Source organism: Diabrotica virgifera, chromosome 8 (assembly GCF_917563875.1).
Source record: "Diabrotica virgifera virgifera chromosome 8, PGI_DIABVI_V3a".
Lineage (NCBI taxonomy): Eukaryota > Metazoa > Arthropoda > Insecta > Coleoptera > Chrysomelidae > Diabrotica > Diabrotica virgifera.
In genome coordinates, this window is record NC_065450.1 from 116,137,656 (window position 1) to 116,158,015 (window position 20,360).

Sequence of the window (20,360 nt, forward strand, 5' to 3'; positions counted from 1 at the left end):
ATACTAAATTGCTTAACCAAACAACTGCCAATTAACAATAGCTTTTTAAATTCCTTCATGTCTGTTTCTAATATAATATAATATACAGTGTGGGCTCATGGGGAACATATCGAAAGTTTTTCTGCTGCCACTGAAATATGCAAAATAAGCTAGTTTGTTTGTAAGGGCATACTTAACGCAAAAGATATAAGCTAAAGTTGGTGCAAGAAGACTTTTACTTTCTACATAAAAAAGATTACGTCAAAACATTCCTTAGTATCATAGACATAGTGTCCTAAAATTTGATTAAGAATTTCTCTATAGAAACTAAGTTATACTGTACCTAATTATAGCGCGACACCTGGCCTGTGAAGTTGCAACTCAACAGTTGGGTTCTAAAACTTCTAAAGCGAGCACGTGTTTTATATTATGTATTGTAAAACAGCTTTTCAAGTACAAGGAGAGAACAGAAGCACCAAAAGATTTTAAAGATGATACTAGGCCTGGCATTATACAATTAGAAATAGAATATGCAATAAAACAAGCTACTACTACTATCGGTTTACAGCGTTCTCCGACGCCTTCCGACTCCTAACCGCCATTCTTCTCTGTTTAACCATAGACCTGGAGGGATTTCTCTTTACTCTAGTTCTTTTTCAATTCCCTTCCTCCAGCTTCTTCTCGGCCTTCCTCTTTTTCTTCTCCCTTGTGGTGTCCATGCCAAAATCTGTTTAGGAATCCTGTCATCTGACATTCTCTGTACATGGCCGTACCATACCAGTTGTTTTGTTTTTATGTCATCAATTATTGTATGTGTTGCTCCCATCATTTCTCGTATTCTCTCGTTCGGTATCCGATCTCTTCTTGATTTGCCTGCTGCTCTTCTCCAGAAGTCCATTTCTGTTACTAGTAACATTTTCTGCGCTCTTTGTTTCAGTGGCCAAACTTCACTGCCATATGTGATTATACTTTTAAGTATGCTATTGTATATGAGCTGTTTGTTCGCTTTAGATATTGTCCGGTCCCACAGAATGCCGTTCATCATGGATATGGCTTTTCTACCATGCATGTTTCTGTCTTTTATAGCAGCATCGAGTGTTCCATCTTGAGTTATCTTCATGCCCAGGTACTTGTATTCATCGCAGTGTTTAATTTCTACCCCATCGTCTAATGTAATGGACTGCTTTGTTCCTCCAATACACATGGCTTCAGTTTTCTTAATGTTGACTTCGAGACCCCATTTGTTATATTCTTCTATTAGCTTCTGCGTCATGTAACTTCATAACGTCATGATCTTGAGCAATGAGAATTTGGTCACCTTTTTTATTTTATTAATTTGCGGGTTGTCGTTTTTTAAGATTTTTGTCTTCTCTGCATTTATATGGAGACCAATCATGTCAAAGTACTGTGTTAGCTTATCGATTATTGTTTGCATGCGAGTTCTGCGTTTTGATAACAGGCAGACGTCGTAAGCAAATTCAAGATCTTCAAGTTGATGAAAGATGTTCCATCTAATGCCCGTCCGATCATCTGTTACTTTCCTCATAATCTAGTCTGCCAAGATTGGGAATAAAGTAGGAGATAAAATACAACCTTGTTTAACACCGCTTTAAGTAGCTATTTCTTGTGTTATCACTCCCTAGTGTTCTAGTCTAGCTTTGTACCGTCATAATATAGTTTGATTAGACTAAGTTTTCAATCTAATAGCACATAGCGGCAGGCACCCCCAAAATGACCAGGTACTGACCACGGAGAGGTGAATGGCCAATTTTATGAGGGGGAACATTGTCAAAATCGCAATTTTAACCTAAAAATAAAAAAAAATGAAATCATGTTTTTTTGCGCTTAGCTCGCTACAACTCTGTTCCATTTTAATATTTTTCTCTGAAATTTTTAAAGTATATAGTTCTAATATTTCTGAAGACAACAGTACCAGCTTTTAGTATTATTATGGTAAAGGTTATGAATTTTTTAAAGTAAAAGGTGCAGATTTGTGCATTGCAAAGTTTGATCGCAAAAGTTGAGTGACAAAATTTGAAGTTTAGGTTTTTAATCACATTTATGTTAAAATAAAGAATACAAAAAAGTTTTCTAGAGTTTTGCATCAAAATATTTTATAGAAAAAAAAAATAGTGCAACTTTTATTATCGCCATAAGCAATCCTCAAAATAACGCTTATTTTTCGAGATACTGTCCATGGGTGGTGAATGGCTAATTTTGGTCTTACATTATGTTTTTGACGGAGTTTTTGACGGTGACAAAATGAAAAAGAAATTTATTTTAAATTTTAGGTGGGGGAATATTGTCAAAATCGCAATTTTACCCTAAACATAAAAAAATGAAATCACTTTTTTTGCGTTTGTACAGTATATATTGCTCACTTTTCTAAAGACAATGGTATCTGTTTCAAGCTTTTGGTCGTATTCTAATAAAAGTTATGAATTTTTTAAAGTACAAGGTGCAGATTCGTGAATTGCAAAGTTTAATCGCAAAAGTTGAGTGACGAAATTTGAAATTTATCTTATTGATCACGTTGATGTTAAAACATATAGTATAAAGAAGTTTTCTGGAAAGTACAAATGTTTGATAAAAAAAATGGTATAACTTTTAATATAGGCGTTATACATCACCAAAATAACGCTTATTTTTTGAGATGCTGACCATGGGCGGTGAATGGCTAATTTTGGTCTTATTATATATTTTGGATGATGCTAAAAACGAAAATGAGGTTTATTTTGAATTGTATGTGAGCGAACATTGTCAAAATCGCAATTATAACCTAAAAATGAAAAAAAAAATGAAATCACATTTTTTTTACGTTTAACTCGCTACAACTCTGTTCCATTGTAATATTGTTTTGTGAAATTTTTACGGCGTATATCTCTCACCTTTGTGAAGACTATGAAAACTGCTGTAGACTTTCATTCTTTTTCTCATAAAAGTTATGATTTTTTTAAAAATAAAGGTGCAGATTCGTGAATTGCAAAGTTAAATGGCAAAAATTAAGTGACAAAATTTATAATTTTGTCTATTTGATCACGTTTATGTTAAACTATAGAGCCCAAAGAAGATTTATGGAGAGTTTTAGATCTAGATGTGTTATAAAAAAAAATGGTGCAACTTTTAATTTTAAGAAAAACGTGATTTAATTTTTTTTATTTTTATGGGAAAATTGAGATTTTGACAATGTTCCCCCACCTAAAATTCAAAATAAACTTCATTTTCGTTTTCAGCACCATCAAAAACATAAAATAAGACCAAAATTAGCCATTCATCACCCATGGTCAGTATCTCGAAAAATTAGCGTTATTTTGCACCATTTGTGTTTATAAAACATTTTTATCTAAAACTTTCCAGAAAACTTCTTTGTACTCTGTTTTAACAAGAATGTAATTAAAAATCTAAATTTTAAATTTTGTCAGTCAACTTTTGCGATTAAACTTTGCAATTCACGTATATGCATCTTTTACTTTATAAACTTCATAACTTTTATTATAATAAGACTAAAAGCTTAAAACAGGCACCATTGTCTCTAGAAAGGTAAGCAACATAGAGTGTATAATGTTTAGAAAATAATATTAAAATGAAACAGAGTTGTAGCGAGCTAAACGCAAGAAAATGTGATTTTTTTTTGTTTTTACGGCAAAATTACGATTTTGACAATATTCCCCCACCTAAAATTTAAAATAAATTTCATTTACGTTTTCAACACCGCCAAAAACATAATGTAAGACTAAAATTAGTCATTCACCACCCATGGAGAGTATCTCGAAAAATAGTAACTAGAACTATGTACTGCGAAAAGTTCAGAGAAAAATATTAAAATGGAAGTAGCGAGGTAAACGCAAAAAGACGTGATTTCATTTTTTCTTATTTTTAGGGTAAAATTGCGATTTTGACCATGTTCCTCCACATAAAATTCAAAATAAACCTCATTTTCGTTTTCAACCCCATCAAAAACATACAGTATGACTAAAATTGGCCATTCACCTCTTCGTGGTCAGTATCTCGAGAAATAAGCGTTTTTTTGGGGGGTGCCGCTCGTCTAATTACTTTACATCCCACCAGACTAAAAACAATGGGAACCTTCTCTGGTTACACCTCCGATGCTTCTAAAATTTGCAAGACATAACGGATGCTGAGACTAAAGAAGATGAGGAAATTTCACAATTTATAATTCACGTCCCATCTGCTCAGCGCGGTAAAGTTCCAACGAGAATGGTTCCCTTCATACTCCAATCAGAGTAAACATGTAAATCAAAAATAAATAACCATGTTCAATTTCGTTGCAACACGAAACTACAACCGCACCATATTCTAGTTCAATCAGAGAGTGCAGCAAGCACCTCTACCGGTTTCGAAACTTATTACTCTCTCATCAGGAGGCACATATGTTGCTCTCTCTAAACCAACCAGGACAAACCCCGGCGTGCAGTTACGGATTGCAACGAACAAAATGGCAGTCATGCCCTAGAGGCAACTGCTAGCAAAAAACTAAGTTTTCAATCTAATAGCACATAAAAGAATACCAAAATATTACTCTACATCCCACCAGACTGAAAACAATGGGAATCTTCTCTGGTTACACCTCCGAGGCTTCTAAAATTTGCAAGCCATAACGGATGCTGAGACTAAAGAAAATGAGGGAATTTCACAATTTATAATTCACGTCCCATCAGCTCAGCGCGGTAAAGGTCCAACGAGAATGGTTCCCTTCATACTCCAATTAGAGTAAACATGTAAATCAAAAATGAATAACCATTTTCAATTTCGTTGCAACAGCCGCACCATATTCTAGTTCAATCAGAGAGTGCAGCAAGCACCTCTACCGGTTTCGAAACTTATTAGTCTTTCATCAGGAGGCACATATGCTGCTCTCTCTGACCCAACCAGAAAAAACCCCGGCGTGCAGTTATTGTTTGCAAGGAACGAAATGGCAGGGATGGCTTGCGGCAACTGCTAGCAAAAGACTAAGTTTTCAATCTAATAGCACATAAAATAATACCAAAATATTACTCTACATCCCACCAGACTGAAAACAATGGAACCTTCTCTGTAGTTTCGTGTTGCAACGTAATTAAAAATGGTTATTCATTTTTGAAAATGGTTATTTATTTTTTAGTTTGATTAGATAAATAATCTTTATTGGTAGTCCATACTGTCTTAAAATTTTCCAAATTTGTTCCCTATTGAGTCAGTCGAAAGACTTTTCAAAGTCAATAAAACTTACATTTATATCTTTCTGCCATTAATTAGCTTGTTCGGGGCTGATTTTTAATAGTGCATATGTGATCTATAGTGGAGCGTTTAACATGAAAGCCTACTTGGTTACTCCTCAGTCAAATTCTTCTTTCATTCTTTTGAGCAGAATTTTTGATAGCACCTTGGATGTGGTGCTTAATAGTGTTATTGCACGCCAATTTTTACAGTTGCTCAGATCTCCCTTCTTTGGTATTTTTATTATCAGTCTCTCTTTCCATTCTTTTGGTAGTTCTTCGTTGGTCCATATTTTATTCAGAAGTTTATGTAGCATTATGGATTTTTCTGTACCTGCGGATTTGCCATTCTTTAATAATTTGTTTGTTAGCAATTTCTTCTCTTGTAATTTTCCCAGTATTAACCTTTAATTCTTGTATTTCAATTTTATCATCCAATTCTGGGGTTCTCTCATGTTTGGTATATATTGCTTCAAAGCATTCTCTTCATCTTTGGAGTAATTTTTTTCTCAGATGTAATTAATTTTCTGTGTTATTAAGGAATATATGCAGGGAATATTAAGACGTAAAATCTCGTGGCTAAGCAATTTCCGTAAATGGTTTTGGATGCAGTCCAATTGAATTATTCAATAGCGTAACCAACAAAAGTATAATTATTATTGTCAGAATGATTTTCAATCTCTGATAGGAGCGGAACTTGAAGAAGAAGTAGAAGGAAGGTGTAGAAGAGGAAGGCCAAAAAAGACTTGGAGAGAAGCGCTTAGACAGTACTTATTGATACAGAATTGATGTTGGTATGACCGACAATAAAAACTTATGGAGAAATCTAATTAAGGAAGCCTACGTCGCATAGGGATAAAAGCAAAGAGAATGACGATAATGATAAATATTTTAATATTATACTTTTAATTTTTACAGCAACGTTGTTTTTATCACGTAATATGCATTCTCGTTCCTGTAATTATTGTTTTATCGCAAAGTGATGATAGCATATACTACACAACGATTATGTAATAGTGGAAAAAGACTATAGGGCAAACATTACCGACAAACATTACAGGGTAACAAAAATTAAACACCAAATTATGAAGAACGAGGAGCAGAAAATAAATAAAGAAAGAAAAGTAGAATTTGAATCAATAAGATCTTACAAGTTGACAGAAGAAAATGTGAGAACCAAATATGAAGAAATAATAAATCGAGAAATTGAAAAAAGGCTATTAATAATGAGATATGCAGATGTGGATCAGTTATGGAATAGTATAAAAGAAATTATTATTGAGGCAACCAAGGAGGCCTGCGGCGTAAGTAGAACAACTAGCAACAGGAAACAGACATCATGGTGGAATGAACAAATTAAATCAGAAACAAAGGAAAAGAAAAGAAGATGGAAAATATACCTATCAAACAAAACAACTGAAACGTATGAAAAATATAAAGAATAACGAAAAATAGTAAAAAATGTGATAAAAGATGCAAAAGAAGAAAGTTGGAAAAAATTCGGGGAAAAACTAGAATCAGATAGTAAAAGTAACCAAAAGCTGTTTTTTAAGACCATGAAAACGTTAAGAAGGGGAAAATACAATTCAATTGACAATTAGAGACGAAACAGGAAACATTTTGACACAGGAAGAAGAAATAATGGAAAGATGGAAAAGGTATTTTCAAGAACTATTATCAACTGAAAACGAAACACCACATTATACCATTAAGGTGACAAATACCGGAGAAACCATAGAAGAAACGCAAGACGCTGCAATAACATGGGAAGAATTTACACAAGGATTGGCAAAAATGAAAAATGGAAAGTCACCAGAGCATGATAAAATAACAACTGAGATGCTCAAATATATGAGAGTACAAGGACAACACATATTATTACAATTAATAAACAAGATATGGAAAGCTGAAAGAATACCAGAAGAATGGAAGATCTCGTTGATACTACCCATATTTAAATCTGGAGATAAAAAAGAATGCAAAAACTATAGAGGCATAATGCTCTTATGCTCGGCGATGAAACTGTACGAACAAATATTACAAGAAAAGCTGACAAAGATAATCGATACAACATTAGCAGAAACTCAAAGTGGCTTTAGAAAAGGAAGAAGTGTGCAAGATCACATCTTCACTATTAAACAGATCATTGAGAAAACGAAACACAGAAGAGGAAAAGCATATTTTGCGTTTATCGACTTACAAAAAGCGTTTGATCTTGTTCCTCGGCAAAAAGTATGGTCGCTCTTGGAACAAAGAGGAATAGAAACCAAACTAAGGAAAAATATTGAATGTCTATATAAAAATACGATGAATTGTGTTATAACTAGAAACCTCAAGTCAGAAAATTTTATAACAAAAGATGGTCTAAGACAGGGAGGAGGACTAAGTCCAACATTGTTTACGTTGTTTATGGACGAAATAATTAAAAAATGTAGTCAGAGAACAAAACACCTATTTGTAGGATACAAAAACTTACAACCGATCGAAATATCAGAATGTGCTTTTGCAGATGACATCGTTATAATAGCAGCAAAAGAAAAGGACCTACAAGAAAACTAACAAACGTGGAGTGAAATATTAGAAGAAAGTGGCATGAAACTAAACCTAACAAAAACAGAAGTGATGGTAGTAGCAGAAACTAAAGAAAACGTGAGTATACAGATCAATGGTATACATATACAACAAGTTGAATGCTTCGAATACCTGGGTGTAAAAATTGAAGATTCAGGTCAACAAGGTTTAGAAATCGATAAACGTATAGAGAAAGCAATAAATTCATATTATTCAATAAACACAACTTTTATAGGAAAAAAGGAAATAGCGCAAAGTACAAAAATGAAAGTATTTAAGGCAATATATAGACCCATACTCACCTTCGGTTGTGAATCGTGGACATTATCAGAGAGGCAGAAGAGCAGAATACAAGCAACGGAAATGAAGTACCTAAGAAGAGCGAGAGGAGTCACAAGACTTAACAGGGTAAGAAATGAGCAGATAAGGGAGGATCTGGAGGTCGAATCAATCTTAGAATTCATAGAAAAAAGACAAATCAGCTGGTGGGGACATTTACAAAGACTAGACGATAGAAGACCGGTAAAAATGAGAAGCGAAAGTAAATATCAAGAGGAAGAGAGGAAGACCAAGAGAAACATGGGACCAAGCTATTGGAAAAGTTCTACAAAAGAGAGGCAAATCCTGGAAAGAAGCAAAAGTATTGGCACAAAATAGAAGTCAGTGGCGTAAATTTGTACACAATATCTAAGTTATTATCTAAGTTATTATTGTAATCCCGACACCAATAGGTAGAAGGGAATTTGATTATATATATATGACCGACGATAAAAACTTATGGACAAATCTAATTAAGGAAGCCTACCTCGCATAGGTATAAAAGCAAAGAGAATGACGATAATAATAAATATTTTAATATTATACTTTGTAATTTTTACAGCAACGTTGTTTTTAACACGTAATATGCATTCTCGTTCCTGTAATTATTGTTTTATCGCAAAATGATGATGGCATATACTACACAAGATATTTATTAAATTTACTAATTAATTTAATGCCAGTTATTTATTATTCGGGCTCTTAACTGTGCTTAACCTTCGGAGTACGGAGATTATTTGACTTACTTAGATTACGAAGATGGGTCAAGCGTGACCCATTCTCATTTTATTTATAAGGATGTTTTAAATAGTCAGTATTAATAAACAGTATCTTTAATTCAACAAAAAACAAACAAACATAACCATTACAATCCTAAATTATTGTATTTAAATTTTTTAAGATGGTTTCCCATGGGTATACACTAGTTCGCTCCGGCGGCCAGATTTTAATACCTTACAGAAAACGGGCATAGGTAAATTCGCTCCGGCCATATATTTGAATACGTATACCCGTAAACAGAGACGGCTGCGATTTACGTGTACCTACAAACATATTAAAAATATTTTTCGAAATCCGAAGACCGGGTCAGGACTGACCCGGCATCATAGATGTTACGTAGAGGAAAAACTGTAATTTGCATATTCACGAATTATATACGAAAAAATAGACTGAAACAAATAAGGAGAACTTGCGATCAATCGGATTTGTAAAAAAATTATTTCATAAAATATTAAGAAATAAGTGAATTTCGGGTCACGCTTGACCCAGTCTTCGTACTCCGAAGGTTCATAATGCATGTATCTCCTTATATGTAATAAATTATGGTTAGTATACACCATGGGGTTTTTCTTAGACTGAAAATTGTAATAATATATAAGTAGGTAACTTAGAAAATACGTATAATAAAATATCAAATATAATGATAAGCAACCGTATTAAACATGCATATATAACGATTATCATCTCATAAAGTACTATATTAATTACCGAAATTTTTATTTTGTGTATCTGTTTTATTCTGCATTTCTCCAGGGAAATAAGCTATATAGAAATAGACCATATTCGGGACACTCAAATATCCAGGTAGCTGACTACTTTTTTAGTTATTGTAGACCTATAGGAAGAAAACCTACCTGTTTCCTGCCTAGAGTTCCCGTCCGTTTTTTAATTAACAATTTAGTGCAAAAACGCGATTTTTTTGATTTTTTGCACCCCATTCAAATAAATAGTTGACAAAATTACAAAATGTAATGTTTTAGAACATTGAAAAAACTTCTAAATTCCGATTTTTAATAGTTAAAAAGTTAATTTGTTGATTCGCATCTGCAAAATAAGTGAAAATCGTTATTTGATAATAACTTTTACAAAAACTATCTTAGACCTTTAGTGTTTCAACAAAAGTTGGGTATTGGGATACTTAACAAATCCTCAAAATTTGAGAACGATCCATTTATTAGTTTAAAAGTTATTCTATTTGGTTTTCCCAAGGACCTTTATTTTGCAATAACATAAGAAAAAAAATTATGAAGATAGGGTAATTCTGCGTATGCTAAATGAAAGTAAAAAAGTAATACTATCAAAATGTATTAAAAAAAGATAAAAAAGTTATTTAATATAGTCAAAAATCCTAATGCCAAATTTTTGAAATTTTATATTTAATAAATATTTATAATAACTTTAAAAATATTGCCGGCAGAAAAAGTCATTTTACATATTCGAAAAGCTGGTATTTTACACAATTTTTTAAAAGTTTAGTTCAAATGGTGACTTGTCGTGGTAAGTGAAGAGGGAGCTGGGAGCCGACAAATGCATAAGTTCAAAAACTAAAACTACTATTATTTTTTATATCTCGGGATCTACTCAATGGATTATGACTTTTTTTTTTTAATTTTTGTATATAATTTTTGTGTACATTACAAATATGCAATTTGTCTAGACATGTATTAATTAATAGACAGTCTAATTTGTTTAAACAATTTTTTAAAAAATAATTTTTCCCAAAAATCCATGTTTTCATGTAATCATACTGTCATTGTCATTACTAATCACAGAAAAAGTCAAGGTATATTTTATACAAATAAATTATCTTCAATACCTAATTATCTGATAAAAATAATTTATTTATTAAAGTATCATACTTTTTCTATGATCATTAATGATATAACGATACTAAGATTTAAAAAATAGAATTTTGGAAAAAAATTATTTTCTCAAGAATTGTTTAAACAACTTCGACTGTTAATTAATTAATAAATTTATAAACAAATTGCATATTTGTAATGTACGTAGAAATTACATGCAAATTAAAAAAAAAAGAAATATCAAAATTCATGGAGTTGATCCGGAGATGCAGAAATTATATTAGTTTGAAATTGCTTTTTCGGTATTTTAACTCGATGGATTTGCAGGTTCTCCCTAGTAACCGTTTGAACTACATTTTTGAAAAGGGTGCTATGAAGGTACAATGTTTGTACAATTTTTTTTAACAAAAAAATGCAAATTCCATTCTTTAAAATTGTACTCGTATCAATGAGATTCCTTAATTATTATAAACAAATTAGCTGCGAGTTAAAAAAACACGCTAACTTTGTCCCAAATGAACCCAGGCTAAATTTGTTTATATGAGAATTTGTGTTAAAATACTAGCTTTTCTAATGTATAAAAATATTTTATCTACTCTGTCAATATAGATAACAGTGCGTGAAGGGTTTAAAGTGTGCGTGAAGTAACAATGTATTTTAAATGGGATTTACTTTTTCGCACACTTTCAATGGGTTTTTTGGCACACTTTCATATATAGTATTTTTACTACAAAAGCGATATTACGTAGGTCAAAATTTTTGACGTAAGAGAACTTCAAAACATTAGAATGTGACTTTTAATTATTGCCATGTTTATAATAATCAAAAAGTATCCTTAACTTTCGCGTTGTCATGGTGATGACAATATGAGCAATGACTTACAACAAAATTTTTGACAGTTTTGTAGTTTGAAAGTAGTTACGATTTTTAAATGTCAAAGTTCTAAAAATTGTAGAATAGAAATGAATTCCAGTGACGAAGAGTTGCAGTTTTTTAATTTGTTTATCGTAGATAAAATATTGTATGAAACTGTGCGTGAAGTACTTTTTGCGAACTTACGCGATGTATAGCACTCGCTCCGTTGTCGCTCGTGCTCTAAAAATCGCGTGCGTTCGCAAAAAGCATACTTCACAAACTGTTTCATAAATAACTATTATCTACTCTATGTCATATTATGTACCTATAAGTTTTTAGTTTGTGAAAAGTGTCATTATAGATAGCAGTGAGTGAAGGATTTAAAGTGTGAGTGAAGTAACAATGTATTTTAAATGGGATTTACTTTTTCGCACTGTTTGTAACTTTCGAATTGTCATGGTAACAATCCTTAACTTTCGCGTTGTCATGGTGATGACAATATGAGCAATGAATTACAACAAAAGTTTTGACAGTTTTGTGGTTTGAAAGTATTTAGAATTTTTAAATGTCAAAGTTCTAAAAATTTTAGAATAGAAATGAATTCCAGTGACGAAGACTTACAGCTTTTTTTATTTGTTTATCGTAGATAAAATATTGTATGAAACTGTGCGTGAAGTACTTTTTGCGAACTTACGCGATTTATAGCACTCACTCCGTTGTCGCTCGTGCTCTAAAAATCGCGTGCGTTCGCAAAAAGCATACTTCACGCACTGTTTCATAAATAACTATTTTCTACGGACAATATTTTTAAAGTTATTTTAAATGTTTATAAAATATAAAATTTCAAAAATTTGGCATTGGGATTTTTGACTATATTAATTCATTTTTTTATCTTTTTTTACATTTTAATACATTTTAATCCTATCACTCTTCTACTTTTATTTGGCATACGCAGAATTGCCCTATATTTATTATTTTCTGTCTTATGTTATTGCAAATTAAAGGTCTCTGGGATAAACAAATAGAATTACTTTTAAACTAATAAATGGATCGGTCTCAAATTTTGAGTGTTTGTTAAGTACCATAATACCCAACTTAGGGTGAAGCCCTAAAATTCTAAGTTAAATTTACTTAAAGCTATTAACGAAAATCGATTTTCATTTATTTTGCAATTTGCTAAGCAACAAATTGACATTTAACATTCAAAAATCGGTGTTTTGAAGTTTTTTCAATGTTCTAAAAAATCAAATTTTCTATTTTTATATCAACTATTTATCTTTCAACGAAGTGCAAAAAATCAAAAAAACCGCGTTTTTGCACTTAATTGTTAATAACTAAAAACGGACGCGAACTCTAGGCAGGAAATAGGTCGGTTTTCTTCCTATAGGTCTACAATAACTAAAAAAGTAGTGAGCTGCCTGGATATTTGAGTGTCCTGAGAAAATCTTATTTCTCTTGACTATTAAAGCATTTTATATTATACAGAGTTGGGATAACGTATGGAACCAACTAAATATCTTTGAAACAAATAAGGCACCATTTTTGTAATTTTTAATAAACCAATGAAACTTTTGACCCTACATGGTGGCTATGCTAAACTGTCCGTATAAATAAGCTGTCACTTGTTCGCGTTCTTGTGGTGTGTTCACGTAGAAATAATCCGTGAAAATAAGGGTCCACGGGTTAACGCTTATTTATGTTAGGACCGGCCGTCGGCCGTGTACGAAACGGTTGTCTTGGGGAATACGTTGAATAATCGTAAATATGAAAAACATTGGGTAGTTCATAGTACAACGGGACGGGCACCGTATACATGCCGGGCTTCCCCCGTGGGTGACGATACTCACGATCCCTTACCCGTCCCGTGTCCTCCCCACTCCATTTTAACAAACTACGTTTCGGCGGTCGCAACGTGCCATTCACGTGGAACTATTGTATTTTAAGTGTTTTTGACCGGTCCAGCTTGTCAGTGTGTTTAAAAAATTTTATGTTATACAGTCGAACCCGCTTATTGGAATAGCATTCGTGACAAGCAAAAGTATTCCTATAACAGGGATATTCTAATAACCGATCGTTAGTGGCTGGTGAAAAGGTTTCGGGGCATCAAATTTCTATTCCTCAAACCGGGATATTCTTATAAGCGGTATTCTAATAAGCGGGTTCGACTTTAGTTACATTCTAAAATATCCGAAAAAAATATTAAGCGATCCAAAAATCTTCTTCTTCTTCTTCTTTTTTGTTTTTGGTTTCGCTGTAAGGCGATTACCAGCACGATTTATAAGCGATCTTGACGTAGTCTGGCTCTAAGCCATACCAAAATCGCTGACTATGTTTTTGTAAGGAAGCTTTTGATGAGGTGTGATGATTATAATTAAATGAGATTAATTGGGTCAGGTTAAGTTTGATTAAAAATTAAAACATAAATTAAATGATAAATAGCAACATAATATAACACGCATACATATAAACAGTTGAGCCTTGCAATTTGTAAGCTTATTTTGTTAATTGCTAGAAAACGCATTGCAGTTTATAAGCTTATTTGGTTAATTGCAAGAAAACGCATAATTACATTGACTGATTCTTCCGTTAAGGAACTTAGAATATTGTATATAGAGAGCGGTGTTTTGAAGTTCATGGAAATAAATTTTGTGTATATATCAAAATTAGGAATCACATTAATCGGGCATTCAAAAAAGATGTGGTTTAGATCCTCGAGATGACCACATTCACAAAAAGGATTATCTTTTATATTCATTTTATACAGATGTTGTTTTGTTAAACAATTTCCTGTGCGCATTCTAATTATGGTGGTAGTGTGTCTTCTATTTCTATATGGAAAATTTGAATACCAAGGTTTTGTAGGAAAGAAGTCTTGAATTGTTTTGTATTGCGAAGTCGTCTTCTGGACTAAAGATTTCCATTTTTCTTGGTACTCTTTTGTAATTTTTCCTCTGATGACTGATAGGGCATCCTGGGAATTCAGTTGTACTTCCATGGGTACATTCAGGTCTCTTCCTATTTTTGCCAGTATGTCAGCCTGGGTGTTACCAAATATATTAGAGTGTCCAGGTATCCAGGAAAGGAGAATTTTGGTACCATTCTCATTGGCTGAAGATATAAGTTTCTTTGTCTTTAGGGCCCTTATATCTGCTGAAGCAGATATGTTACATGTTTTAATATTGGTTATTGCATTGAGCGAATCAGAAAATATTATAGCTTTCTTTAGATGTTTTGTAGTTGCGACTTCCACCGCTTGATGTATTGCTATACTCTCTGCTTTGCTTATGTTTAGAGCTCCGGGAAGTCTTGAGGAGAAATTATATTCAATACTCGGGATGCATATCCCAAAACCTACCCTTTCTTTGTTTTTTGAGGCATCAGTATATATAAAGGTATGGTCTTTCCCATATTGTTCAGTAGTCATAAGGAATTTTTCTTTAATCATCGGGTCATATTTTTTGATATTACAATTTAGAATTGGAAGTGGATTCATTAGTGTATCATAGTCTAATTCATAGCATGGAAAATTTGGGCTTTTGTATATTTTTTTAAAATATGGAAAAAAATATTCTAATGCCGAAACCAAGTATGGTACATTGTGCCTTGTATAAAAATTAGGTTTGTTTATAAGTCTTTTACGTATTTCAATTAGAAGTAATATTATGGGATGATTCTCAATAATGATGATTTTACTTAAAAATTTAGAGGCTAACAATAATCTTCTATGTTCTAGGTCCATTTGGGCAGACTCTGCCAAGATTGCCAAATTTGGTGTAGACTTCATGCACCCCAAACATATCTTAAGTCCCTCAAAAAATACTGCATTGAGTTTGTTGTTGCATTTTTGTGATATTGGGTTGAATAGGAAGGAACCATAATCGAGGTGAGATCTGATCAAGGCATTAAAAACCATTAGGAGTGTTCGTGGGTCAGCTCCCCACCAGACTCTACATATTGCACGTAGGATGTTAATATTTTTCTTTGCCTTGAGTATAATATTGTCAACATGTAAGTCCCATGATAGATGCTTATGAAAAATTATGCCTAGAAATTTCACTTCATTTTTTAGAGGAATGGCTGTGTTGTTGATTTTGATTTCTATTGGATTATCTCTTCGCCTACCCTTTGTGAACCATACAGCTTCACATTTGTCTTTGGATAAGGACAAGTCATGTTCTGCAAGCCAGTGTAATGTGTTTTCCAAAAATGTGGAACGCTTCACGATTTTGCGTGTCATCCTTGCGCAGGGGCCATGCTAATCTTCTCTGTATCGTTCCAATTTTAGTATATGTACCGCCGAAGCGAGTACATCCAAAAATCTCAGTTAATTTAAGTTTTGACACGTGTATCGTACCTGTCATAAATATTGAATGAAGACCATGACACTTAGGTACTAATCAATCTCTCAATAGACTTAGAACAACTCGAAGTGATATTGAGAGATTTATTAAGAAGAAAAGATATTATCGAAGCTATCGCAAATTCTAACGGAAAATGGGCAGGACATGTAGCAAAAGAAGGCGAAGTGGACGAAGAGAATAATACAATGGAAACCAAGTGCACATAAACGAAGCGTAGGAAGATCGCAAAAAATGGATCGACGATAATAAAGAAAAGGCAGGGAGAAACTGGCACCAGATAGTTGAAGACAGGCGAATATGGAAGATACAAGCTGAAGCATATGTCCAGAACTAGACCACAAGAGGCTGCTAAACAAGAAGAAGTGACATTCTACAATGAATGACGAACATTTATTTGAGTGTGTGAGGAAGTACTCTAAATATTTATAATATTCATACTGCGTGGACTGCCCATCGACTTTTCCTTCTTTATCTTCTATCAAAGCTACATCTATCGCTAGTAATTGGCATGTTTGTAAAATTCATTTTTAAACGCACTCAAGACACTCGCAAATACAATTAATATAAAAAGAACCCGCGGCGCATAAGCCGGATGCGACACTCGTGGCAATCAAATATCAAAATAACGTGCGGAGCCCGGTTGTTCCACGGCCCGTATCATACACGTCCTGTCCTAACATAAATCAGCAATTACGTTTTTGCTCGTCTTCTCTTTATTTTGTGAAAATTATACAAAACAGTAAAATCAGTTCATTTCAATCTCAATATACTTTTGTAATAAAAATTTCTCCTCGTAATATTAACACCTCGTAAAACTAAGCTTAATCCACCAACGCTGTTAAATTTACATACCGTTACAGCTGTTGACATTACCTAATTGTTTGCACCGATGGCGTTGTCATAGAAACTAGATAATTTCCTTTTTGAATCAACACCTGTTGATTTTGTTGAGATTTTAGTTCGGTCAATGATCATTTTTTATTTATTTATTTTACGGGCAAGCCCAATTCTACAAAAATACATAGTGTACAGAAAAAAAAAACAATAACATAATATAATATAAAAAACAGACATACAGAAATATAAATATAATATTAGAAGTAAATATGTACTATGAAATAATATCATAAAACCAAGTTAACAAATTACAAAACCAAGTTAACAAATTACAGACGCTTCACTCAAATATTGATCCCATCTAAATTTCTTTTAAAACGACTGATGGAGTTGTCGAACAGTTGTAAATTGCAAAGGGAGTTTGCTAAATTCAAGACTCTGGGTACGAATGAAAAAAGTGAATAATTAAACCTGTGGAATGGTACATAAAATGTTCGCACTTGTCTAGTGGTGCGAGGTGGTACAAACAGTGCGATCTTATTAAGTAGTTGAGAACAACTGCATATACCATTTAAGATCTTGAATAATAGCAAAAGGTCCCTTTGTTTTCTCCTGCTTGCAAGAGAAGGGACCTGCAGTTGATGCTGCCATACAGCGTAATCTTGATAGGTATGAAGCTTAAAAGCAATGTAACGGAAGAAACTATTTTGGACTTGTTCAAGTTTCCTAATGTAGACCAAGTAGTGTGGGGACCACACTGAAGAACAATACTCAAGGTGAGACCTGACCAAAGAGAAGTAAAGAACTCTAATACTGGATATGTTTGTAAAATCACGAGTTGTTCTTTTTACAAAACCCAGCATTTTCATAGATGTTTGAATGACATTGATGATGTGAGTATTGAAACAAAGAGAGTTTTCCAGTGTAATCCCCAAGTCCTTGATTCTATTAACAGTGTTGAGCAATTGGCCATCAATGTAATAGTTTGATAATATTGGGTGGTGAGTACGGTTAAAGTTAATTACATGACATTTGATTGAACTAAGGTTCATACCGTTAAGTGAACACCATGCAGAGAGGTTATTCAGTTCTGATTGCAATATGGCAGCATCATAATGATTTTTTATAACTTTAAAGCACTTCAAGTCATCAGCAAATAGCAAGGCGTTACAATCGTGAAAACAGTTGGTAATATCATTAATAAATATATTAAAGAGTAATGGACCCAAATGGGACCCCTGTGGTACACCTGACTTAACTGGAAAGGTTTGTGAGTAAAAGTGGTTTACTCGAACTTGTTGAAATCTTTCGGTTAAATAACTCTGTAACCACTGCAACAAAGGTCCACTTATGCCATAGGAGCTAAGCTTTTGAATCAGGAGTTCATGATTTACTCTGTCAAAGGCCTTGGAAAAGTCAGTATAAATTGAATCAACTTGAAGTCCCTCCTCCAAGGCTTCAGACAGAAAATCAACATAGGTCAACAAACTCAGTTCAGCAGACTTACCTGTAGTAAAACCAAATTGCTGAGAGTTTAGGATCCCGGAGCTATCGAAGGTGAGGAAATCAGTTATAATACTCTCAAACACCTTTGGTATAACACTAAGAATAGATATAGGGCGGTAATTACTAATATTAGATTTATTACCAGATTTATATATTGGTGTGACATAAGAAAGTTTCCAAAAGTCTGGAAACTGACCTACATCCAAAGATTTATTAAATATATGAAACAAAGGTCGCGATAGTACAAAACTGAATTCCTTAAGAAAATTAGGTGGTATACCATCAGGCCCAGGACCCTTGTTGACACTTAATGATGAAAGCTTTTCGTAAATTTTGGAAATCTGGATACGATATGATGAGATATTGAGTTGAGACTGAATATGGTCAACATTGCAATTTAAAGTAATATCACTATAAACTGATGAAAAGTGATCTGCAAATAAGTTGGCAATATCATTGCCACATGAAGCTACAGAGTCATTCAGGGTCATTGAGTCAGGTATACAATTGTTTTCACGCTTGCTACCTACAAATTTCCAAAAATGCCTTGCGTTATTTTGTATAGAAAATTCGGTGAAACGTATGTAATTGTCATTACAGCATTTAGATAGATTTTTACAATTTGTTCTCAGATGACAAAAATCAGCATAGCTTTCAGGAGTCTTTAAGGTTTTATAAATTTTATGAGCTTTTATTTTTTCCTTTAACAATTGCTTAAGCTCAGAAGAATACCAACAAGGAAATTTCTTAGTACTAAAATATTTAACTGGAGTGAAATGTTCAATGAGAGAGTAAATAATGTCATAAAACATAGCGATCATGTCGGAAAGATCTCTACCACGAAACAGGTTATCCCATTCTATATATTCTAGACATTGGTGAATTGCTGGAAAGTTTGCATTACGGAAATCATAATAATATTCGTTACCAGAAATTGACCTATCAAAAACATTAAGCTGCAATGATGTTAACAGAGGAGGATGATGAGAGTCAGGTGAAACCAGAGCATCGTCAGCTTCAGAAATAACAAGCTCTTCTGGGGCCAGGATAAGATCCAGAATAACACCCCTGCTATTAAATATAAAGTTACATTGAAAAAGATTATGATAAGCACACATATTTGAAACAACCTCAATGGCATCAACTACAGCTAGAGGTGATGAAGTTTGTGAGGTTGCAGAAGAGCAATAATCTTCAACTCTCCACCTAGCTGAGGGGAGATTATAGTCACCAAATAAGTGAAATTTCAGGGATGAAAACTGTTCACTTAGAAGCATCAGTTGGTCAGCATGAACTTGATAGGTGTAGGCTGGAGATTGAGGTGGAATGTATAGAGCTCCCAGAATAAGTTTGCCGTGGAACCGTACAAACAGCTGTTCAATAGAAGGATCAGATTGGATTCGTAATGATGAATATTTCTTTAAAATAGCTATTAATACTCCACCCCCTCTAAGAGATGAACTAGAGGCAGGTGTACGATCCTGTCTATAGATATTGTAATTGACAAGACCAATTTCAGCATCAGCAATGTCACTATTGAGCCAAGTTTCTGTAAGAATGATAATATCATAGGTACAATTAAAAACATTGAGGCTTAATTCAGTAAGTTTTGTTCTGAGACCCCGGACATTTTGGTAATAGACTGTAAACTTGCCCAAGTCAGTAGAGTTTAAAGGTTTTTTTGAATGATTTTAGGTATGTTATTGAAATACTTAATCGTGAGATTAACCTCTCCAGCATTTTGTCTCTCTGAAAGCTCGGACCTAAGACTATCTAAAAGCTTTCTTTGGTTAGGGGTTTGATCTAAAATAAAATATATCTTTTTTTCACGACTAACTGTTTGTTTGTTTTTAATAACATGAAGAGCATCACTTGCTGAAGAAAAAATTACTTTAATGGGACGATGTCCATTCTTGTTCACATTTCCAAAGCGTAAGATTTTGACTTCATTTGTGTTGATGGAGGCATGGGCCTTTGATAAAATAGATTTTACTTGAGAAGCATCTTCAGAAGTGTTACTTAATTCAGGAAGATTAAAAATGAGGATGTTTTTAGATCTTTTTTCCCGTTCATGAAGCTCGTTTACCACATCATCAACAGAAAATGAATTAGCACCTTTTTCAGCCTTAAGTTTT

At 33.2% G+C, this 20,360-nt stretch overlaps 1 protein-coding gene and 1 non-coding gene across 2 annotated transcripts in view; one reads left to right on the top strand and one right to left on the bottom strand.

The window, feature by feature from the left end:
- The window catches only part of LOC126890483 (PDZ domain-containing protein GIPC1-like), a 194,233-nt gene that overhangs the window by 63,600 nt on the left and 110,273 nt on the right, over positions 1-20,360 (top strand). The window lies entirely within an intron of this gene.
- LOC126890823 (U6 spliceosomal RNA) lies at positions 15,724-15,830 on the bottom strand. Its single transcript, XR_007700476.1, has one exon. It is a non-coding gene; the product is annotated as a U6 spliceosomal RNA (small nuclear RNA).